The following is a 26,715-nucleotide window of genomic DNA, read 5'->3' on the forward strand; positions in this document are numbered from 1 at the left end:
AGTTTGTCATACCAGGGTGGTGAACCTCGAAACCACTGTGTATAACTATTATTTCAGTTTAAACGTGCAAATTATTAGCAATCCAGCCACCCGTGATTTAGTTTTTATTAGTTTTACCTGATTTTTTGCTCAAATATAAATCACATAGAAAAATCCTATCCCACAATAATTTCCAACATTTCCACACATCTGACGGAAACGGAAGCGATCCCGCCAATTTTCTCTCGTCCAGGGTCCAGTTTTTTGTCAGCACCTACTGCCCTAACCGCGGTATTAGGTGATCACCGGGGGAAGAGTAATGATCGTAAATGGGAGGAAATTACCGGGGCACCTTATCGTCCGATTCAATAAGCCGAGGGGGCATAATAGAAGTGCAGCTACAGCTATTCGCTTCAGAACTGTCAATGGGTGTAATTGCCTCGTTCGGACTAGACGCAGTCGCTATTCATCTGTTTCTAGCTTTTAGATCGACTGTCACTTAGTCTACTTTTACGGAAAGTCTTTAGTTACTTATTTTGTCTGTAGAACCACACGTGCGGTGCTACTGGTAGATACATATACTCGTAAGCGTTGAAAACTTTAAAAAAATGAAAATCGGACTAATGCAAAAAATAAAGTACCTAACCTTAAAATATTATTGGACTTGTGTATTCGTATTTAGTATTTATTTAACTAAATTGTTTATTTTAAATTTGAAAAAAAAACAAACTCATGCGTGTCTAGTACGTTTGCATAATAAATGAAAAATTACATTCCCTCTGTTAGAGTTGCCTGCTACCAGTAACTACATAGCCTGGTGTGTAATAGGTACAATCAAAATAATTGTTGTGAAATTTTACTATGATTGTGGGCGCTGATAAATACTGTACACAAATCAAAAGATTCAGTATTTTCATAATTCTATAATAGTAACCTTGACATTTCTAAACGTCTTCACAATGTCAAATAACAGATTGTGTTTAAGTGAAATAAAGTTAGCTTTATATAAAGATGTTAGATGTACCTACCTATTTCGCATCGCGCTTGAACAATGAAAAAAGCCATGAATCACTAACCATAGCTTCCAAGGAAAAATCTTAAGGGGAAGGTTTTAAATGGCATCATAATTCACGTGTAACAACCGTTCGCTTGCACCAACAAACTATGAATAAAATTAAAGTTAACCAACAAGGGAGCTAAGCATGGACGATCGATTAATGGTCTGTAATTACGCAATTTCTGGCAATCTCTAATTGTGGTGCGCGGCAGTATATTCTGCGTGACAGTACGTTATTTCCCTCGAGGGCTGTAAAGATAGCATAGTATTCGTTGAGACAAAAAGGTTGCTAGAATCGTCTCGTTTTAAATAAGCGATACTATTTGCTCACACTCGTTATATAAAGCTGAATTAGAGTTTAGATTGGTTTGAGATTATGGTAAATTACCTATGTATATAATATGTAATATGACGAAAAACATAAACAATAACATATTAATTATGACTGTGTGTGTTAATTGCCTTCACCAATAGACTCTTTAATTATAAATGTTGATGACTATTCAAGTATTCATATGTAATTTAATGTATGCAATATATGTATTAGTTGCTAAATACCACGTTTTAATTACAATGTTTTTCATGGTCTTAATTACAATGTTTTTCAACGATTGCAAGCAGTTCACTCAGTTCACTTTATTGTTCGAGAACGTTTAACTCGCGATTGCTCCGAGTAGTTAATAAGACTAGGTAAGTCTAGAGAGCGAGAAAAACAAGAAAAAGAACTTATTATGTGTTAGAGATGTCTTACGCTGTCATATCAGTATTGCTACTCTGTGATAATTCTGCAAATACTTTCTTCTGTGGCGCAGGCGTACAACCGGTTCTGTCATATTCTGCACTTTTTATGCTCGATAAAATAACGCAGTGCTTTATATCTTTGATCGCGCCTAGAGCTGCGGCGCGCGGCTAAAATTATTCACTGACTCGTCGGCCATTGTTCTCTGATACTTTATTTGTCTCAAGTACAGTCGCACTCTTAATTCGCTTTTTGGTTCGATGCGTGTCATTTAGCAGTGTGTGGCTCTTTGAGGCCGTAATTTGTGATTTCAAATAAAAAGAGAGCATCAAAGAGGCGGGCTTGAAGGATATGTGGAATTTATTCTGGGACAGAGCTTGCAAATATGTGCTATAATTTAAGAAGACATTGAGAGCTCTTCTGAAAATTAATAAAACATGCGTCTGGTGTAACTGGTATGATAATATTTATTTATTTGAATAAGCAATTCTTATAAAGGAATAAAATAAAAGTGAAATACTTAACATCTATAGGAGTACTCTACTCGACAACCATCGGACAAAACAGAAATATTAAGATGAAACGGGACGACTGCTTCTCCACACAAACATAGTTTCCATTTTCCTCTCTGGATAATAACATTATAGAAAATGTTTTTGTGCGATTCAATGTTTTTTAACCACATCTTTGCGTGCTCGTTTGCTACTAAACTATAAAACTTAAAACCTTAAAATAAACAATACTCATCTTAAAATAAAATACTTAAACCTATTCCCCTGCTTCATGGTGCCGTAGATGTTGGCACTGCTAGCAGCATTTCCTCGCTGCATCGCAAAATTAATTCTTTGAGCTAGGAAGCTGCCAGCTCTGCGGTCACCGGTGGTCTCCGTAATCCTTTTCGACATTATTAATTTATCAAATATAACCTTTAAATCCAGTTCGTACATAAAATATCCACGACGCAAGCTACGTCAGGTGGCCACAAATGCAAATCAGCAGCATGCTTCGTCCAAAACAAACCAATGATAATATCCGCAACAGGCTTCGTCATTTTTAGGGTTCCGTAGCCAAATGGCATAAAACGGAACCCTTATAGTTTCGCCATGTCCGTCTGTCTGTCTGTCTGTCTGTCTGTCTGTCTGTCTGTCCGAGGCTTTGCTCCGTGGTCGTTAGTGCTAGAAAGCTGAAATTTGGCATGGATATATAAATCAATAAAGCCGACAAAGTCGTACAATAAAATCTAAAAATTTAATTTTTTTTAGGGTACCTCCCCTACACGTAAAGTGAGGGTGAAATTTTTTTTTCTCTTCAACCCTAGAGTGTGGGGTATCGTTGGAAAGGTCTTTCAAAACTAATAGGGGTTTTCAAGAAACATTTTTTGATAAAGTGAATATATTCGGAGATAATCGCTCCGAAAGAAAAAAAAATTGTGTCCCCCCCCTCTAACTTTTGAACCATAGGTCCAAAAAATATGAAAAAAATCGTGGAAGTAGAGCTTAAGAAACACATTAAATGAAAACTATAGCGGACATGATCAGTTTAGCTGTTTTTGAGTTATCGCAAAAAGTTTTCCTTTCATAGTAAAAAGACTTACTTTAATTAGGTACTGATTATGCAAATTTGCCTATTTGTTTAACTCGGGTGAAAGGTACCGTTTCATCCCTTGGTTAACAATTTACTATACTTTAAGCTCCAGTTTAGCTTATTGTGACGTAAGAGTAACTACGGAACCCTACACTGAGCGTGGCCCGACATGCTCTTGGCCGGTTATTAAATAATAATAAGCATAGTTAAACAAATTTTTCTTCGCAAAAATCTGTATTTTACCGAGTAGTCTGTGGTAGCCTAGCAGGTTAGATATGGGAGTATAAACCGATGTAGCCAATAAATTCTCGAAGCTTTTGTACGGTAGGTACGGAATTCGACTAGCTTTTAGGAATATTTGGGATTTGGAATCTTTGTCGTGTGGAAAACCGCCTAATTCCAATAAGACTTAGTTTCCCCTCTGAGTTAGAAGGTCAGGGGCCTAGCCAAGATGACAATCTTTGATAAAATTTGGCAGTTTTTTATTAATACAGCTAATTTGCAATCTAAAAAATAGGTAAGCATAGTCAGCATTGTATTGTAATTTTTGTTTGAGTTTCATAAAAAAAAACATTTATATTTATAAAAGTGTTTGTCTAACGCTTTGGCCACGGCGTCGGCACACGTATGCCGCTAATATTACTTGGTCTATTGTTGGCTAGCCGCGTGGCTTGCGTGCGGCCGGAGTTATTGGCTAAAACTGTTTGTTCTAGCCCGCTGTGGCCGCCGCTGTAAAACCAATATCATGCAGTTTTGATTTCATTATCAATGTACGATATGTCGATACTTCATATAATAACCAAAGCGAAAGTTTTTGTTGTTGAAATACGTAATTTGGAGTATCGTTATTATGAGGGCCACCTAATGCACGTGCGCGTTTCTATTAAGGCACTGATTGCGTTGTGCTTTGTCACATAAGCATACCTATAGTTGACTTTATTTTGTGGTTTTCCATGAATTTATAGAGATTATTTTGAAAGGCCTTTCAGGCCAATTCAAGACCAGGACTCACTTTGGGTCGTTGCGTCACCGTAGTAAGTAAGTATTAGCCGTAAACGTGTAAGGCAACTTTATCGATGAATTCATCCAATTTTGCATTACACTGTGATATTTGCATCATGTTAAATATTTATTTATCGTGCACACAATCGAGAGTATTCTTAGTTCTTTTATTTATTCAAGAAAATCTGTTCATTCGATGTTTGAAATTATGAATCGCTTATTTTATTCGGTTAGACGCGTGAGTTTGCATGTCTAAGAATTTATTAGTTGGACTGTTTGTGCTGTACGTCCCACGCATTGTGCGCAATCTACATAGCCAATATTGTGCAATCATTTGAATATTAACTAATATTTGTATTGCAAAAAGTGTATTAGACTTTGCTAACCAACTATTAACAATTAAAGTAAAAAAAATATCCCCAAAGTCAGATAACATTAGTTGATATTGTACTTACGTTTTATGGAGTAAATATTTCCGGATAGGTAAATATGTATATTATAATTGATGAAATAGATATGAGATAGAGATCCTACGTTTCTTGTAAAAAAAATGTTTTTTTTTTTATCTCAATAGAAAACCTAAAGGCACTTCATACTTTAGCACCAATACTCTACTGTAACGCTTATTAAGGCCACGTAATAAATAATAATACTACCATAAAGAAACGAAACTTCCTAAAAAAAAGCGGCCAAGTGCGAGTCGGACTCGCGCATGAAGGGTTCCGTACCATTTAAGACGTATTAAAAAAAATCTACTTACTAGATCTTGTTCAACATTTTACCACTTTGGACACACATTTTACCACTTTGGAAGTGTCTCTCGCGTAAACTATTCAGTTTAGAAAAAAATGATATTAGGAACCTAAATATCATTTTTGAAGACCTATCCATAGATACCCCACACGTATGGGTTTGATGAAAAAAATTTTTTTTTAATTTTATGACGTATTAAAAAAAAACTACTCACTAGATCTCGTTCAAACTAATTTTCGGTGGAAGTTTGCATGGTAATGTATATCATATATTTTTTTTAGATTTTTCATTCTGTTATTTTAGAAGTTACAGGGGGGGGGACACACATTTTTTCACTTTGGAAGTGTCTCTCGCGCAAACTATTCAGTTTAGAAAAAAATTATATTAGAAACCTCAATATCATTTTTGAAGACCTATCCATAGATACCCCACACGTATGGGTTTGATGAAAAAAATTTTTTTTTAAATTTTATGACGTATTAAAAAAAAACTACTTACTAGATCTCGTTCAAACCAATTTTCGGTGGAAGTTTGCATGACAATGTATATCATATATTTTTTTTAGTTTTTTCATTCTGTTATTTTAGAAGTTACGGGGGGGGGGACACACACATTTTACCACTTTGGAAGTGTCTCTCGCGCAAACTATTCATTTTAGAAAAAAATAATATTAGAAACCTCAATATCATTTTTGAAGACCTATCCATCTCGGGGTATCTATCCCCACACGTATGGGTTTGATGAAAAAAGATTTTTTGAGTTTCAGTTCTAAGTATGGTGAGGTTTTTTTTCTATTTTTGTGTGAACATCTTAATGCGGTTCATAGAATACATCCACTTACTAAGTTTGAACAATATAGCTCTTATAGTTTCGGAAAAAGTGGCTGAGACAGAATCGGACAGACAGACGGACATGACGAATCTATAAGGGTTCCGTTTTTTGCCATTTGGCTACGGAACCCTAAAAACGATGTTTGACAGCTGAATCATGTTGTCCCTTTCTATTGTATGGAACTACCCCTCTCGCCTATTTAGGGTTGTCAACATTCATGTAATTACCTTATCTGTGGTTGTGCACGCAAAGGAACGTCAAGTTTTGCCAACCCTAATAATTGCTCGGAGCAATGCTGAGCCGAACGAAGCCGAGAACGCCCGAACGCTCTAGTTTCCTTCCCCTGCTGAGGCATCTGCTTACTGTTCTTACTGTATGTTGTACTATGCTTCTAGTTTAACAGATATTTGCAATTTTCAAAATAACCCCGCATTCGAAGTTATTTCAATGCTTCTTACTTATTTAATAGTAGTAGAAGAATAATGCATTTTTATTAATTACTTACTTACTTACTCCTCTGGCGCAGCGACCCAAAGTGTGTCTTGACCTCCAACACGACTGCTCGACACTGACCCCGGTCCAGTGCCGTTTCTCGCCAGTCTTGAACCTCGAGCTCGCGCAGATCCTTATCCACCACATCCGCCCATCGATACCTAGGTCGACCGGCCGGGCGGCATGCTGTCGGTTTTCCCTCAATAATAATTAATAATTATTATTTTTAATTTACTAATATTACCAAATTATGAACACAAGAGATGTTGCAACATAGGTTAATATATGTAATATACAGTGTGCAAATTCGATACGGGCAAATCTACATATGTTTTTAGTGAGGCCCATAATCACCAACACCTCCGCAGTCTGGTCTAACAAAACCAACCATAAGACTGCAATAGAAACTTTAAACAGCCTGCAGCGCACGACTTGTTTAACAGTAACAGACGCCTTCTCCTCGACACCGCGGGCGGCCCTAGATGCACTGCTAGACATTATACCACTCCACTTGCAAGTGCAAAAGAAACGTCTACAGAATACGCACGCTAAACAGGCTAAAATTACGCTCTCAAGCATTAACCAAACTAAAGGCCTGGGTTTTTGCAAATAAAACCCTTAGCATGCCAACTGATGACACGCACACCGAATGTCATTTTACCAAACTGTACACAGCGGAAATACCTCCAAGAGACAAATGAGCCAACGAACAAATGTTCGTCGAAGAGGGAAGCCTTGTATGGTATACGGATGGTTCCAAGAAAGGCAATGATGTAGGATGTGGTATCTATGGTGAAAGACCTAAGCTCAGAGCTCTAGCGTCAGCATGGGCAGACAGGCCTCAATCTTCCAGGCAGAAGTCTTCGCCATCAACAAATGTGCGGAGATTAACCTGGATAGAAAATAAGACACCAACATATCTACATCAACTCAGACAGCCAGACTGCTCTGCAGGCACTAGAATCCCTAGATCCAAACTCAAAACTAGTGCAGAACTGTAAAACAAACCTAAATGCACTGGCTAATTCCAACAGTCATACTTAGATTGGTACCAGGGCACTCCGACATTAATGGAAACGACGAAGCGGACGAACTTGCTAGAAAGGGCGCAGACACACCACTGGTCGGCCCAGAACCGTTCAGTGGAATCACAAAACGGGATGCATATTCTCTGCTCAGTAACTTAGAAAAAATTAGAGCAAACGATTGGTGGAAGTTTGTCAAAGGACAAGAACACTCGAAAGCTATAATCAAAGGGTTCAACAGCAAAACTGCTAAGGAGCTTTTAGGGCTCAAAAGACACAAAACCTGCGCGGTGACTAGAATATTTACTGGACACTGTAAGTTGAACAAACACATGTTTCAAATTGGAAAGAAACAAGATGCGACATGCAGGTTCTGCCAGGAGTCCGAGGAGACTGCAATGCACATTCTCTGTTCCTGTGGACCACTAGTCTAAAAGAAGTACCTACTTAGGGCGGCATGTATTGCAACCCTATGAGGTAAAGAACATAACTGCCAAAAAAATCTGGAACTTCCTGGATTCCACGGGCATTAGTAATGAACTTTAAAGGGCCGTCACAATAGATCACTGCTTGGTCGACGTGGCACTCAAAGGCCCGCAACACCCCAATAATAATAATAATAATCTATATATGTTTTATTCTGGTTTTTCCGAGGGTCTACAGTAATAGTATGGGGTTCTTCAAAAAAGGAATGTACAGGTTTTTAAAAGGTCGGCAATGCGCATGTAACACCTCTGGAATTGCAGGCGTCTATAGGCTGCGGTGACTGCTTACCATCAAGCGGGCCGCATGATTGTTTGCCACCGTCGTGGTTTAAAAAAAAAAATATTCTTTTTTGTAATATATATATGTAATTTAAGTTTTACCACGAAATAAATGATTTATGATTTTTATGATTATAATTATGAATATTTAAACGGTGGTTAGCATAAAACCTAAGAAGTATATAGAGACCATTATGACTATGAAAATATTAACCATACACAATAATTCGGCCCGCAATGTACAGCAACACACGTTACGAGACACGAGGTTTTTAAAGTAACTGTCAACGCTTGTTGCGTGTTACTGTGAAAAGCTTTTATCTCGTAATATCATATCATGTTATGTCTCGTAATGTTTTCAGTACATTGCGGCTTGGTAAATTTTCTAAAATTGCTGACGGGGCCAGAAGTAGGTAAGTGTAACTTTAAAAAACTTCTTAATTAATAATAACACCGATACAGTTAATAATTTATCGACCGTACCTACTGAATTTACACACTCCATAAAAAGTATATTTATAAAAATATGTTGCCAACATTACATGCCAAATTAAATTGATGCAATAAACATGTTAAGAGCACTCGAGATATCATTCGCTAATAAATTAAGCACGGCAGTGAAGCAGGCTTTCCAGAGATTTCCGGAAACCATGATAATTGCCACTTAAGAGACGACAGCCGGATCTAACCTCATGTCGCTGTAAAACTACGGTTCTTTTATCGTTCACGTAAATTCCCAGATCCCCGGATCGTAATAAATAGCTGAAATCCGGAACTTCAACTACTGACACCGACAATCCTGATACGACTTAGTTGTGGCTTTCCTCCCTTTTTACTTCTCGCACTTTTCTTATTTCAGAACTAGATTAAACTGGTATTTTCTCGACGCAGAAGTGAGATTAGTGTTATTACTAACGGGCGTTTTATGTTTGTTTTCTATGTGCATTATGGGAAAGTTTTCGTGACAAAACAATTTTAGAATAAAAGTAATTTTTCTCGACGGGTTCATTTCGGGATCAAAATAATTGAGTTTATTCATTAACAATACAATATATTTGTAGTAGGTACCTAAAATTAATATTTAAGATTTGTAAATTATACATGAGGTACCTAAACAACATTAACTGGTGGCCTAGCGGTAAGAGCCTGCGACTCGTGGCGGGTTCTAACCCCGGCTCGTACCAATGAGTTTTTAGGAACTTATGTACGAAATATCATTTGATATTTACCAGTCGCTTTTGGGTGAAGGAAAACATCGTGAGAAAACCGGACTAATCCCAAAAAGACCTAGTTTACCCTCTGGGTTGGAAGGTCAGATGGCAGTCACTTTCGTAAAAACTAGTGCCTACGCCAATTCTGGGGATTAGTTGTCAAGCGGACCCCAGGCTCCCATGAGCCGTGGCAAAAATGCCGGAACAGCGCGAGGAAGAGGAAAGAGTACCTAAACAACATTAAATAGGTACGGCTGCTGGCAGCATTAAAAAAAAACTCTGCCCATAAACTCGAAAACTTTCAATCATACGTATAATTTGACGGTTCTTTATTACTTTTAATTAAGATCCTTAGCATTTTAAAACTTAAAAGTTTGTTAAGTATCTTTGAAAGTTATAGACATAAGGCTGCTGTTCAACCCTTGTCAGACCTCTCTTGATAACTGAACTCTGAAATATTAGTCTGAAATTTAACTTCCTAAGTTGTTTTAATTCGTTACCGCCCAAATTAACTTATAAACCAACTTAGAATGATCTGTCCACGGATTGTCCGACAAGTTTCAAAGCTATATTTGTAACAGGAATTCACAAACTTTAATGCGAAGAGAAAATTATATAAATACACTGATTTCAGCCTGAACATTCATTTAATTCAAAGTTGCTTAATCTACTACTAGCGACCCGCCCCAGCTTCACAGGACTTACACAAAACCATAACAAATTATAAGCCTAAACCTTCCTCAAGAATCACTCTATTGGTAGGTGAAAACCGCATGAAAATTCGTTCAATACTTTTTTAGTTCATCGCGATCATACAGACAGAGAGATGCGGCGGGGGACTTTGTTTTATAACACGACTAGGTACAAGTAGGTATCTAACAGGTAGGGTAGGGTAGGGTGGGGAAGGGTCGGGTAGGTATGTAACGTACTCTAGAGACATACGTTTTAAAAACTATACCTACACCTTAGTTTACAACAACGTAAATGTAAAAACATATTTTTCGCGGCGAATTTAAAAGAAAGTGTTTTTGCTTGACCCATACAAAATAATCAAAAACATAAATGACACCGCCGACTTAACTAAACAGTGTCACGTTACTTTGGTTTTTATTTCGTATAAGTAAAATACTTATCGATGCTAATTTGATTGGAAAACATTGGTGTAATTTAAATAAATAAACAACCACCAACTATAAATATTAACTACATTAGAATCAGTTAAACGTCATTAATAATCGTGTTTAGGTTGGTGGGTGACATTCATAATTATTATGTTAATTGTCTCGAGTGGTATTAATTACTCCCACATTCCAATTAAGTATCTGATTTGTGTACATTAAGAGATATTTCATGTATACCTATGTTATCTTAGCGTAATTAAAATCTGTGTTCTAGCGTACCGTATACAGAAATGCAAATTTACTTGACTTATGTAGCCTCATATTTGAATATTGTTGATCAAGTACAACATTTTAAGATAAAATAAATAAATATTATGAGATAAATTCACATAGTTCCGCAGTTAATTTGTAAACTGGTTTTTGCTCGAAATCGCTAAAATGCTTTTATAGGCCCTCTTCGGCGCGGAATTGGCATTTATACGAAATAAAAATTATAATTAGATATTTAGGTTCGCAATGCTCTCTGTTAGCTGTTACTTTACTTAAATTGTTTCACTGTAAATAAAACATGAAACAATAATTAACTTAGTTTAAACGTATGATTTGTAAGCCAAAAATTTCCATAGTCTTAATTTGTTAGGTCTGGAAATTAAACTTAGAAGACCGAAGACCTATCAAAACAATAAAAAACATACAGGACTAAAATGTACAACAAGTGTAAGCATACGTACAAAATACCTCGATTATAAATAAACAGTGCTCAGTGCTCATTACTTTATGCAAGAAATACTGTTATCGTGCTAAATTGCCAGACTTGTAACGTATTTTATCAACTCTCTTTATTTTTCTAACAAGCACTATAACAAGCAGAAGTCACGATTCGCGTTGTGCCACCTTGCAGCGGCCATTGCATGTCGGACTCAGAACCAGACGTTATTGCTTAGCTACGGCCTTCAGGACTGCTGCTGAACTACAAGCTGAAAAGAATAAAATGGAACGTTGCAATGCTGCAATTGTCTTTAGTAAAAATTGTGATACGTTCATACTTACTAGTAGTTATGCTTAAAAATGTGAAAATTAGTAGACCTTAACCTTTTCTACTACAATGTACCCAATGAAGAGACGCTTTCGAGATTGATTGTCGTACATTGACCCTCCTGTTCTTGCTATCTCTGTTGCTCGCGCATAATTATATTGCTGTCAAACTCGCAAGTGGCATTGACAACGGACATCATGGGCGGGGACAGCAATATAGTTATGCGCGTGCAATAGAGATAGCAACAGGTGGGGCAATGTACGCAAATCTATCTGGAAAGAATCTCTGCTTTATGCATCATGATTGTATTTGTACTCGATTGTAAATCTATACTCATAAAAAACAATTCGAAGTTAAAGATCCCAACTTATTGATACGAGTATGATACGAAAATGACCCGACAAACAGTGCATCTCGCGCGCACAAAGCATACTTAGATGCACTGTTTGTGAAAAACAACAAATCGAGTTGCGATCTTTAAACTTAAAATAGCTCAATCATTGAAACCAGCATAGAATCATGTTTTTGATGAATAAGGAATCGTTTTCCGATACATATTTATTCCATTTTATTTTATGTATTTGGAAATAAAACCACCATATAAGTGAGCAGGAGATACATTCACTTATATCCTTAATTAACTTTATTTATACGCAAGTAAACGCCTATAATAATTTTACGAGCAAGTATAAGCGTAACCGGTGCGTGTTGAGTAAAGTTTTACCTACAGATGACACAGCAGCAGCATTGTCCTGAGCTTGCTCGGTCTCGCAGACATCCATAAAAATTAGGTGTACGTACTATTTTTATTTTAGGAAATGTTATATTGGAATAGAGAATGATTTTTTTTACAATACTTATTGTAGGCACGTTAAAGAAAAAAATCTAAGCTAATATTTAAAAAAAAAAAACTCGGATTTTGTATTTTTTTCACGGATCGGTACGTAGACTGCCTAACTAAATTGTTCGATTCTTACAAATTTCGTATTCTTGTCATACGGGCCTAGGCACAACAGCGATTTAACGAACCACGAAGACAAACCATATTATTACTGTGACTCCCGCCTATATAGGTAACATACAGCTGGTAGATATTTATTGTAGCTCGTTGGTTAAATACCGGCAATTCATTTAAAATAGCGTTGCCCAGTGTTTGACTAAGCTAATTCTAATATTTAGCATTATGTATTTCACCTTTGTTGCTTGAAATTAGGATTGAATGCGGCAGCTATTGGGGCTGTGTCAAGTACTAGTACATTTACATCTGGGAGCATGTTAGTGCCCCCGTCAAGACGAGCCACCTACCTTTTCTCGAAGCGCTTCGTCGTTTTTAAACCCTCATAACTTGGGTTTGGATTAAATCGGATAAACAAAAATTTTATGGATATCTAAAAAACCCCGATTTCGTCACTGACTCACTCACTGATGATCATGAAAACTCTAAGGGTACTTCCTGAAGTCCTAGAAAGCTGAAATTTGGTATGTAAGCTAGTATTAGTACACGAACAATAAAAAAATTCTAAAACTTGGAACTTTTAGCCCCCACCCCTTAAACTAGGGGATGAAAGTTTGCACGAGACTTCCGCAAATTTTAATGCTAGGGCAGGGGGCAGGGTTTGTGAAGTTAGGGCTTGTAGAGTTAGATGCTTGCGTCTACATGAGATCTACTTACCTTATAGACCTTTTAATAGTGCGAGCCTTATGGCTTTTTTCTTGTCAACATTTTACATGAAAATGTTTTCGGTGGACAATATGTCTACTATACCTATAAATATTTAAAGGCTTTAAATATTCCAAAATGTTGATGGATATTTGTTATCTATTTAGATTTTTTCAGTTAGTCCTATTAAAGCGAAATATTTCTTTCCTTTCTGCTTGGACGTAAATATACCATCAAAGCTCTTACCGTTTCCCATTATAATGCTTCTTATTTAACGCACCATTTATAAAGAGGTTTTAGGAATTTGTTAAAATTTACGCAGCACTTTCCGTGGAATGCGCGAACGGTGTATAAAATACGCCGATGTTCTATGCGTTTCAAAAATGTCTAATCTTTAGAGCAAGACAGCTGTCTCGACTATTTAGATACACGACGAACGCGCCTCCACTTTCAGAGTAAAATATCGTTTTAAATACCGACTGACAGATGACACATTTCGACATTCTTCAACTTGTCGGTTCTGAAATACGCGCGCTCGTTTCTCCCTTTTATTTATTTTGGCCCTCGTTGGAACGAACAGACGTAAAATTTCCTCATTATACAATGCATTTTGTATCGTATTATGATGTTATTACAGATTATTTTATAACATCATTATTATACACTTTTGTCATTAATCCTCGATATAAGCCAATTTAATAAGAACAGACAAAAAGTCAGTGTAAAGATATGCTGTCTAATGTCGCCTATACGGGTTAACCAACCAATTAGTATAAGTGTACAGATACAAAAATAACACCTGAATCTCTGGTAATCACAAATTGTCTATATCAAAATGATTTAAGTAATATTTACATGACAGTATCTCATAAATCTTAAGTGACATAAAATTTATAGATAGCCATTATACGCGACAGTAGGAGAGCATAAATATGTTGTCAGTGTATTAATACCCGTGGTACCGGAGTTATTAAAGACACGTGTTTGACAATACGATATGTATTTTTTGTTAGCTTAACACTCGTCATAAACGTATGTTAATCCCTTGGTATACTGAACGTAATACAAAAAAATAGGTCATGAACAGATTCCCCAAGAACGGCAATAAGTAATGCTTAGCGCAGATACAGCTTAAAACCTCTAGATGAATTCGTGTCGAGTTGGCAAAATAATTGAGCCATTCATAAGGCTTGTGATAGCAGGCTCGAGCCCCTTTCGAGCACAATGACTAATAAGAAGTTAATCCGCAAATAAAAGTGGAATTGAAACAGAAGTGGAACGCCTTCGCGCCGTGTGGGTAGGCTAATGTCGATTTGTCTTTGTCGGCGTCACTGAACTCGTCAGAAATAGATTAAGCGCTCTCACTCCATCTAATGGCGCCTCATTTGTTTGGCTTTAAGAGAAAAATTGGTCTTAAACTCTGCACGATAGAATCTTGTCGATGAGTTTCGTTTGTTTGACTCAATTTGCGCTCGTCCGCCCCGCGTTACCTCACACTTTCAAATCCACTTAACACTTTCGAGTGGAGCCTCAGCAAATTGTTTAAGTTGTTGTGCTCCTGTTTACTGCTCACCTGAAAAAACGCAATTTGTGTTTTGGCCACGAGTTGTTCACCTTGTTACACACCTCATTTACTGTCAAGTGTTTCCGTTGAAATTGTTTACGTCCTTACGTAGGCATGTAAAATTCGCATCGCAATTTACGTAAAGTAATTCGCCTGCAACTGTGATGCGTATTTTTTTGTACCAGCAAATTCTTTTTCTCGTATAAAATGTACATCGATTAAAAGAATGTTTAAATTGTGGTTTAATAATAAAGTCAGAAACTATTTCATGAAGCTGCGCTGTGATTCGTATTTCGTATTCACGAAGCGCCGGATTTAAATTCAAAAGAAGAGAAAGAAATTAAAAATCCGCAGCGGAATAAACTAGTGAGAATCCGGTGGATGCGTACTAACCAGATGAAAGCAAGAACTTAATTTTTAGATACAGTGCCTGGATTCCCGGTAAATGCTAGTCTTTTGTTTCAAGCTAGCTCTAGTCCTCACTGATACATTTTTGAAGAAACTTATTATTTAAACGTTCTTTATAAGTACTTTAAGATGTCTACGTAAACTTAGTATTCCAAAAGCACCGCTTGACACGTTTTAATTATATATATATATATATATATATATATATATACATCGTGAGCCATATAGCCCATTGTAAAAATACAATTTTTTTTAGTATATAACTACTGTATATATATTATATTCATATTTGTCAGTGTCCTTAGCAACACTCATTTTATCTTTTGTGTGACGTTAACATTCTCGAACCAGGTTAAACCTTTTCTAAAGCTCGATTTCTCGATATTTCACCATTATTGTAATCGCATTAGGTACTACAGCTCGGTAAATCTACGATTATTGTGATAATGCGCAAAGTGCGATAAATTACGCATTAAAGGAAATACTAAGAGACATGTGGTCGAGAAAACCGAAATCGATCTGTCTGTTGACGCTTTACGCGTTTGTGTGCACTTGCCCTGCGAAATTAAATGATTCATATCCACTGGAAATGTACATATTATTAATTCGATAAGGCCACGATTTGAAATACAACTTTGACAAAACGTCGAAATAACAACCAGCTGACATTTCTTTCCACAACTCAAAACATCTGTCTCTCTCTCATCACCATCATCCTCGTAGGGATTGTCCCGTACTGTGTCGGGGTCCGCTTTCATGGCTTTTTCCACTTCGCTCTGTACCGGACATCATCATCAGCTTACCTGCAAGCGTTTAATTAAATCCTTGGCGATGACGTTGCACTACCGCTACCCTGGATTGCCCCTTCTGTTTGGGTACTGTATTAAATGTGTAGTATTAAATTTAATGTGGTGTCTGTCATCTTTGGTAGTTTGTCACAGTTGTGTAACCATTTATATCTTGATTAAAATTTCGCCTTTATTCAATGATTATAACGAAAGCTGACCTTTCACATGTCATGCCACGACGTAATAAGCCTCGCTCCACAAAAATCTTTTACAGTATCTCATATATGGTGCTATTTTCCCGCACGGGTGCGGAAATGAGCACTTTCTGTGCATATATCGAAACTTTAAAGAGACATATGTATTGTAAAACGTACGATACACGTGCGAATAGGTAATTCACTATACGTGTCCTGTCGTGTCTTCGGTCGTGTTTTTAGTTATCACCACTCTTTGCGAATTTAATATTTTCTGCACTTGTATCGTAAATAACTATTTTGACACCGTATTACAATCCTATTTCCGTGTTTACAAGTTTGATTTTATTTGTAGTACATCGCACCGTGAAATAAGCGTGAAGGCGTCTGCCGACCACCCAGTGCGACGTTGACTGCTTAACGCGCGCGGCGTCATTTCTTCTGATTTATTGAAATGCAGAGCCGACGGCGAACCCTTTATGTGCACTGCGATGCAACAAAAGTGTACACTAAAAAAACCTGTTAATTTAAAATAATTTTTAAAAATTGGACTTATTACATAATCATCATTGTGTAACGATTGATAATCTCATAACTAATTTCAGGTTTTCTAAGTCGCTACATTTTTTTTGCTATATTGTTATTCTTAATTTCATAAACCAAACGTAATGTATTACAAATAAGTATATACATATATTAACTATGGCTGTGTTAAACCAAGTTTTTCTTTTTTTATTCTTTAGTGGATTTTGTTCACGAGTGGTTGTTGAGATGAAATAAAATGTATGATTTACTTAATAAATTCGCAAAACTACAAATCCGTAACACACAAAAAACTGTTCTTCGGTTTGTCTTATACAGAAGAAAGCCAAAATTTATGAAATCACCGGCTCACACCGGCTGTGATTACAAATGTGTGACTCCTTCGTTTCTCTTCTTCTTCTTCTTATATAATTAATTAAAGAAAAAGATAAAAGATGCAATTTTGTATTCTTAATTATTATCTTATCACCTATGTCACTCCCACGACTGAGACAAATCTAACAACATCTAGGATTATTTGAAAATCACAATGATGCAAATATGTTTGTACTGTGCATATTCCCTTGCCATTTTAAAGAACTCTTTTATAACTGTTATAAAACTCTTAATAAAAAAGAGCTAGGCAAACTTGCCAAAGCTCTCACTCGATTGACCCATGAAACTCGCAAAGAAAAATAGACTTTGTTTCACCATGTTTCACTCGCCGCAAAGTATAAGCACATCGGAAATTTACATTCCCATTTTCTATTTATGCCAATCGGCTGGGGGTGAGCTTTGATAGCGAAAAGGGATTAGACACTTTCACTTTACGCGCCATATTTTCGGATTCAGAATTCATTATTCGCCTTCATCAATTTACATAAGAAATAAAAGAAAATACACAATTTATAATCATAAAAAATATTTGCAGAGTGATCTGTTTCAAGCAGATTAGTCCTAAGTGTATTAGCTAAGCTAAAATTACGTACCTACATTTAATATCTCGTGATCTACTGTCACTAGTGTATAAGTCAGGGTCTACAAGACCAAATTTGGTCGGGCCAGCATCTTTGCCCACTTAAGAAAAAAAAAACAATGAACCGCGTGCTTGCAGTGTATGTACGCACGATTTAATAAATTATGAAATTTTATCATCTAATTATTTTGTCTCCTAGTGTACACCTACACTGGTTTAAATTAATTCAAAATTATGCTTTGAACTTAGTTTTCTCACGCAACCTCTAGAGTAGATCACAGAAAACCTCTTCGTAACTAATTCAAACACATTGGAAGGGGAATTTCAATTTAGGGTTTCATGAATATCGAGTCATTAACTAAACTGATTTCTTAGTTTGTTCCTTTCACAGTGTCTACTCATATGTAACTTACCTGCACTAAATTACCTAACTAATACCCTTTTCTAATGGAAATCTTTTTAGAAATTCCATTTGATATATTATCATATAAATAAATATTAAGTAATTGAGTTATAAAATTACCTAATGAGATCCACTTGAGCACTAAGGTTATTAGTGTCATAATTATCAATAATGCCTTTTATTTTAAACAAAACTAATTAGAATAGACAAGTATGGAAGCAAGAAGATAAAGAACATTATTCTGAATTCAATAATGATCTTTAGCCACTTCTTGTTTGCATACTTATAATTCTGAGAGAATCGCTGTATTGAAACTCCGTATAACCAAAAACCACACTATAATCTTTATACAAGTTTACTCTCTTTATAAGTTTACATCTTTCCATCGTGACGAAGAGGTAGAACGTTTTTACGACCTTAACACAGCGAGTGAAGAAAACCGAGAAACGTAGAACATGGTCCTCAGCGACTTTACCGAAAAGGAGAACTGGATAATGGTATCCGGTGATGTGGTTGGCCCACACGGACTTGGCAATTGGAACGATTGGCCTTGGGGCCATATCATTCAGGACATTGGTTGCACCCGCCTACATACGGTTTTCCCTTGTTATCGTCTACGCCCGTAGCGCGTACCTCACGCTCGCAGTGAATTTGTTACGAGTAAAATTATTGTGAAAATTTACAGTCAACAGCTCTCCAAAAAACAAGATAGGGACCTTGATTACAAACAAAGACCAATTTAATTTAGAACTAAGTAATCAGTTCAGCCTTCTCGACAAAGACAAACGTACTTGTACAAGCACAGTACACCAAAATGAAAACCTGCATTAAAATACCAAGTAGCCACCAGATATGCTTCACAGACCACTCGAGGCAAAGAAAGGCCAAAAAAGGAAATAGCGAGATGATTTGGGGGCCTAGCCAAGATGCATATCGTTTGCGCCGTAGCCAACGAAATGCTGATGATGTATCTTTGCGCACTTAGGGCTTATACCCTTAGAATATGTGGCCGGATAGAAACACGCTGTGTAATTTTTCGTGTAGTGTTCACAATTTCTAGAAAAGAACTAAATCCTGTATTTTATGCTGTAAAATGTACCCCTACATTAAACTGTTGTACCTTGGACCTAGTTTAACCTCTGAAAGTTGGCAATATTTCCACATTTCCACGGTTATTGAAATATTTAAGTTATAATATTTGAAACTTTATTCTTAACTATCAAAATCAAGCTATCAATGAAACTCGAGAGCGGCCCGTATCTCAAAAAAAAAATATGTTATGAAAAGTCAGTAAGTATTTCGAACTTTAAATCAAGGATGATTATTTCATGTTTTGCTAATATATAATAAAACTTAATATAATAGGTTAAAGATAAGTTAATTAGCTACTCGACCGTAGGATCATTTCAGCCTAATCTCAATTGGAATGGTTATTACGAAGCTTACCTACTTATCCAAGAAGTTGCTTTCTTGTACCTCGGACACCGAAAATATGTTGTACCTTGGCCCGTTCTAGCTAGTACGCAAGCATATATTTTTTTACTTAAGATTTAATATTTGCCGTATTCCTAATTATTGGTTATCTGTGTTGTAAGTTACCAAGTAATCTATCTTAGAAAGGATTCCTAAAATGTTTTAAGCCAAAATAAAATGTGACCATTGCTAAGTATATTTTTCTGAGGTAATTTGTACTAGAAAAATATATTGAATGGCGTAAATGTGCTAAAAATATCTGTGATTTCATAATAAATATTATTTCTATAATTATATTATAAATGTAGTAATTAAAATTATCATATCCGAGGCATAACGGGATATGTCGAAGGTACCAATGTATGTAAGGGGTATCAGGGGTGTTGTTCCTTGGATATTTTTCCCATTTTTTCGTCAAACTATCCTATCAAAATAAATAATCCAATCCTTTAATTTTATATCATATCATATTTGATAGTGTATTAATGTAAGTATCTTATAATATTTGGATAAACAACAATTTTGTGGCCTTTAGTTTTTTTTCTAAAAATCAGAAAAGAAAAAACTGTGAGAGGCAGAACAGCTTCCCCTAAACTATGTATTTGCGTGACATTGCACTAAGCCGAGTGATTTAATTCGCAATTGAAATACCCCAAAACATACCAACGCCTGATAATTTTTATTATTTAAATGTCTAAATAAATTAATGTGCTAAACTTCCAAAACATGTCTACATAAACACTAATTTTACGTGACAGCTGCTTCATATACTTTTTTCCGGTTGAGTTTAGAAATGGCAATGGCGTCTTGAGAATATTGTTTTTTGTTTATTGCTCACTAATGTTGTTTGAAGTGTAGGTATGTTATTAAGTAGTAAACTAATGTGGAAGTGTGCAGTAAATGAATAATTAATATTTATAACGCGCTTAACCATTTAGTCATCAACCAATAACTTAAAGGCTATTTGTCAAGTCCAGCTAGCGCGTTACTAAGAGTTATCACCGTACCTCATGCTCTACGAGCACACTTTGATATTGGCAAAATCGTTATAGAGGTTTGATCTTCCAACCTTGAGGCTGGTATAATCGTCTAACTAGACAGGTGCCATCTTTTTAACTGAACTTCGAACTGCTTCATAAGAAAATAACTGTCATAGTGACCACCATACGACGCGAGACCATCGATGATGCTTGTTTTATATTCATACAATAAAAGAGAAATAAAATAAAATAGAAGGTCTCTAACTACGTAGAAAACCCAAATAAGTACAATCAGTTGATAGTCGCCTTTATCATAGCAGCAACAGAGCGCCTGATTGATCGCCGAGCACAGCGAGATCGGAGTCGGAGTAAGACTTCGTTTACGTCGAGTAAGAAACTACATATAAAAAAAAAAACATAATTACATTCTATTTCATGCCAATATGAAAAAAACATACCTTATCAGTCTCTTTGCTGGCATTTACAAATTCCCTGTATAACCACTTAACATTGCCTACAATTGTGTATAGTAGTTTTATAAAGCTGTAAATAACCGACGCACACTAATCTCAAAGTTCATTCGTAAAAAAAATAAAAAACGTATGTAAGAATGGAACTCGAAACCACCACGTACGGGTAGGTAGGCTGCGGTCACCGGACCCGGTGTCATTTCCAGTTTTCAAAAGGGGAATCCAGAGAACCCCACAAACGAACCAATTTTTAAATAGTCACGGGCTAAAACATTTTTGCATTTCATTACTAAACACATCGGCTTGGGCTGCATTTCAAACTTTTTAAATTTTAATTAACTATTAGAAAATTTTCCATCTTGCTTATTGAACTTGGTAGGTACTGTATGGAAGTGGAATACAAAAGGGTTAGCAAAACAGACTGCGTGTCAGACTGGAAATTAAAAAAAAAAGCAAGAGAGACATATTTGTGTTGTCCACGACAGTTCCGTTAAAATACTTTTATATATTATTTGCATGTAATTAGGCTAATTAAATAATATTTGTATGCCAATTTGTAGGCACAATGTGGAGATCATATGAGGTTACATATTGTAAATAGTTTTAAGACCTCTTTGTAAACCTACTATTGACAAATAAATAATCAATCAATCATTTTTACATACCTACATAACATAAGCACTGTGAATTTTATTTACTACGATTAAAGGCAATCATATTTAATTATAAAATTTCGAACTGGCGAGTTACCACAGTACCTAAGCATTCGAAAAGCGTATGTATCAAACACTTAATCTTAGCCTAACGTAACTTTTTTAAGTTACACCTATTTTACTTCAAGATATTTAAATTAACCAATTTTGAAAATAACACGCTCTGAAAAGGCGCGAGGGCAGAACAAGTCGTGTTTTAGAGCAAAACATTATTGTATCACAGCTGTGCTGTTGCCGCGTGCCGCCTCTAGGCGCTTTAAATTCGTACACTGTACGGGGGGCTATTCGCAACTAAACTATAAATTTGAATGAACTACTTTATTGACTTGCTATATAATTGAACTTTAGGTAGGTATATTCAGATATGTAAAATTAAATACGCTTTTGGCATAGAAAAACTCAATTACTAATACACGCTCTTAACGTTTTAACCGCTTAGAATTTTTCATCGAGCGTGCTAGTGCCACCGCCGGTACGAACTTACACGAAGTCTTGTCTTATATGTCAGACTACGGCGGTTAAAAGGTTATTTAAATAATTGAAGCTGATGTGGTGTGCATTAATGGTTTTTTATTAACAAATCGTTATAAGTTTTGACCCATGCCCATATCTCCAAATAGAGCACTTTTAAAGTACGCATCTAAATATTAATAAAACCATTGCTTAAATCGAAAAAGTAAATTAATACATTCACCTAGCAAGCACGTGTAGCTTTATTGTCAGTCCAAAAAAATCACCTCCTAATTCTTTATTCCTGCAAGCCTGCGTCTACCGATACAATCACCTAATCAAAAACATTTTGTTGAACTAAATTAGTTTGAAGGTAATTTATTTTTAAATAAAATCAGTCAGTACGTGTACATTCCTAATGATTCAATTAATTTGATTACTTTATTAGTTTAATTCTTTTTATTTTGTATTTATGCCAGATAACCAATTTATTTTCAAATTGAACGTAATTAGGTTTAGGCTTTTATCAAATCTAATACGTTTAGGTACTTTATGTTTTTAGATCTTATAAAATAAAACCATCTGATTCTTCAATGAAAAGTGACTTTGAAAACTGCATACTAGTATATTAATTAAAAACTTGTACCAAAAAGGTGCTCTTTAGAAAATTAGACAACTGCAAATAATTGAGAATATACCCTTTCACATCTGGTAACTATTCGCTGCACTCTCGCGCCTTGCACTTTACTCAGAGCAACATGTCTTCCCACATAAACTTTACTATGCTTTTATTGCGAAAGTCTTTAGTATTGCGAATAAAACATTATTAGCTCGAATACATTTTGTTGTATTCAACAACAACATATAAACAATGTTTAAATCCTACTCTAAAGTCTGATACGTTTTTAATACGTGAAATTTTAATCGGTTTTTATAAAACCTAACGTAAACTATTACATTAAGTTTAATCTGTTAAAATTATGGTTACCATGCCTCGTTATTTTTAGCATTACAAAAAACGTAAACAATCTTAACGTCTTTTTATTGAAAAACACTATTCATTAATAAGTCTCAGCAAATATGTTACAATTATATAGTATTTTCATTATTTTTGATTAAAAAATTAGTTAGGTACTATTTTTTGAAAGAGTTTTGAATAAAAAGACACGTCAAGATTGTTTACCCCTTTTCCTAATGCTTTTTTTTTTATGATAGAGGAGGCAAACGAGCAGACGGATCACCTGATGGTAAGCGATTACCGCCGTCCATGGACATCTGCAACACCAGAGGGGTTGTAAGTGCGTTGCCGGCATTTAAGATGGGAGTACGCTCTTAAAAAGTACGCTCATCTTAATGCTTGAAAAATACGAGGTATATAGGTGGCTAAAGATAACTTTCTTTGTAGGTTCTTTACTAGGTTAAAAAAAAAAATTTTTTTTTAAATTTAATCTGTTTATTTCATATCAAAAAAACATGCATTTTTTCTAACTTAACTACTAATCTTAAATTAAAAAGATTTTTTGAGTTAAGGAGTCTAGGCGTGTAGAATTAATTATACAGTACACTTCATCTTTGTATAAATTTTCATTATTTTCGCATTTTAAGCATGTGTTTCTTTATCATAGATCTAACTTGCCCACATGTTCGACCTTCTAATGAGCTTACTAATTCATATGGAAATCTATTCAATATACGCGGTACAATGCATTTCCATACTCTTCGACCATATTCATTGTTTGTTTTTCGGACCTCAAACGTTGGAATGTCATCTAGGTTACGTAACCGTAAGGGTCGCGTTTTTTTGTTTAAGTATTTTATGCTATTGTAGTATTGGGTTACAATGGATAAGTTTATTTTTTCATACAGTGGATAGTTTTAAATGGTTTTAGTTTAATGATATGATTGCAACGGTGAGTTTGCAAAACGTTAGTTGCTAATTTAGCGTATGTAGAGTAGATTTTGGTAGATTTACCGTTGAACCTATACTAATTTTATAAGTCAACGCTACAGATAAGACTTTTTTACGTTTTTAAAGTTAAGGCAGTAGTATAACCGCTACGTCAATTCATTTATTGGCGGAAACATTTGTTGATGTGTACTTTTCATTAACATGGAAATAGGTAGCTAGTTGAAATTATTCTAAAATAATTAAGAAAATGATCTAATATAAAATAACATACCTCAACAAAAAACATGAGAAAGAATTATTTGTAAATGTTTGTTCATCATAGGGAAAGGGTTCATGTCAACTGCTTTAGCCGACACTGCGTTGCCGTCCGCCGGCAGCAGCCCCGTCGCGGTCGCAGTTGTCGTCACAACCCTACACTCGTTTGTCATTTCTTACCCCGCCTCTCATATAAATACAAACAACCGAGGCGGAAGCCGTGAAATTTAGAAATTCCTTTGTGTCGACGCGTCGGCGCCACTTCGCCTTTATGCCTTCAGATCTACAAATTTTCAGATTTATTCTTTGAATAAATTTTGTGGTAGACGCTTGTCAGCTTTGAAATTCAATTGGCTCGGGGTCGAGCCATCGCTGACGAGTTCGTTTCCCTTTCTTTTATTTAGGATTTTGGGCTTTTTGTCTTTAAAAGGCAGCGAGCCTTTGAAACACTCCGATTTTTTTATTTACAAACAGGAAACCCGCTCTAAATCCTGTAACTGAAGTTTTATTACGACTCTGTAAAAGAAAGATCTTTCCCAAATCTCTACAAATAGAAGTAAAATGGTCTTTACAATCTGCATTCAGTTTAGTAAAGAACCCCTTTACTCATGTGAAATAAACAGATACCAGTAAAATAATAACTAAATTTAGTTAAATACTTACTTGTCCTACCAATACCTTACTGGCGTAGGCGGTTAAATAAAACAAATATTTTAGCATAAAATAATAAAAAATAATTACAAGCAGATAATCTATCGTCAACAGTAATTTTTATATCAACTTGTTTTGTTTGTGTTGTTTAATAAATGTATAATGGATCTTCTGCTGATTAATTAACTAAACTTAAAAAGGAAATAATAACCAGCACGAGTATTAGCCAGCCAGCCAACCGTAGCCTAAGGACGCTTGCAAATGGTATCACAATACAACTGCCGCCTCTTACGTAGATTTAGCAGGTTAATGAAAAAATACACCTGACAGCCAACACTGCATTCTCGTCAATCCATACGAGTAGATAGTCACTCGTATAAGTAGCAATGTTATTATAATAATCATTAATGATAACTGTGGGGAGAGGATCGGGCTGTCAAGAGGGTGTTCTTGGGACGACCGACTGGTAGCCGTCCGGTGGGTCGGCTCAGGTATCGCTGGGAAGACAGTGTGGCGGCGGATCTTTAGCTTCGCGTCTGAAACTGGCAGGAAGTTGCGCAGGATCGGGACAAGTGGTATTCTCTCGTTTCGGAGGCCAAGATTCCTTTAGGATGACTGAGCCAAAATAGTTAGTTAGTTAACTGTTGTCTTCAGTTAATTGGAGGTACTTCCTCAGTTAGATTGCTAGATTGTTCGAGATGAGACTTCGCTGTTCAAGCCTCCTTGTCTTGGCAAAACTATTCCATTTTTTTCCTAGTAATTCATATGCTCCATTAGGATATTAAGCACACCAATCATCATTGCATGTATGGAAAGTAAATAATTATAGTATTATGTACGAGTACTAAGACCGAATTCAAATGTTTGTAATTAATTTAACTTCAACCTGTATCAGTTCTGTATCAAGCAAGTCTGCAATTTAATTAAGTATTGAAACAGTTGTCAAACTTCCGTGCAACCGTCTCTGGGTAAAAAGCCACACAGAGCAATAATGTTAAATATCGAAATAGTTCCTCAACGTCGGCCGTTTTTTACTGGAGAAGCTGAGATCCGCCCTCGAACTCTCGTATGGCGGAAAAGTAATCATTCGTTTTCCGAAGGAAGTCCCCAGGTAATAGAGTGATTTACTTTCTTGCGACTGTTATCTATCTTACTGTCTATGATATGTGTCTATGATACTGTCGATTTAGTTTAAATGTGCGTCTATTCGATATTTAAATGTTGGTCAGGCATCAAAGTTAGTCTATGTAATTTGTTTAATTCGTATTACTAAAATAAAATAATAACATTTTATTAAAAAAAACTAAGTAAATATGAATGTCAAAATCAATATATTAACAAAACACAGTTTCATTTAAAAATATTTCTTTATACTGATTAACGGTTTAGCTAAAAATCCCTTTCAATCTGTTAATCCGACTACAGGTGGCGTAGCCAACGTGCCAATAGTTAACGTGCCGTAGCCAACGAAAGTGATAGAGAGAGATGACTACGCTACGGAGCATTATCGATTGGCACGTTGGCTAAGCAACCCAGTTAGTTTACAAAAATTGCAGTGTCATAATAAATAAATAAATAAAAGGAGAATATTTCGGAAGATTCTTGTGAGAAGAGAAGATGGCAGTTTTAGACTCCGCTAAAATGTCGAAATTAAAGATCTTGTGGCTGCATCCAATATTATCGGTGAGACCAAAGCTCACCGTCT

This window comes from Cydia pomonella, chromosome 6, assembly GCF_033807575.1.
Source record: "Cydia pomonella isolate Wapato2018A chromosome 6, ilCydPomo1, whole genome shotgun sequence".
NCBI classification, from domain to species: domain Eukaryota; kingdom Metazoa; phylum Arthropoda; class Insecta; order Lepidoptera; family Tortricidae; genus Cydia; species Cydia pomonella.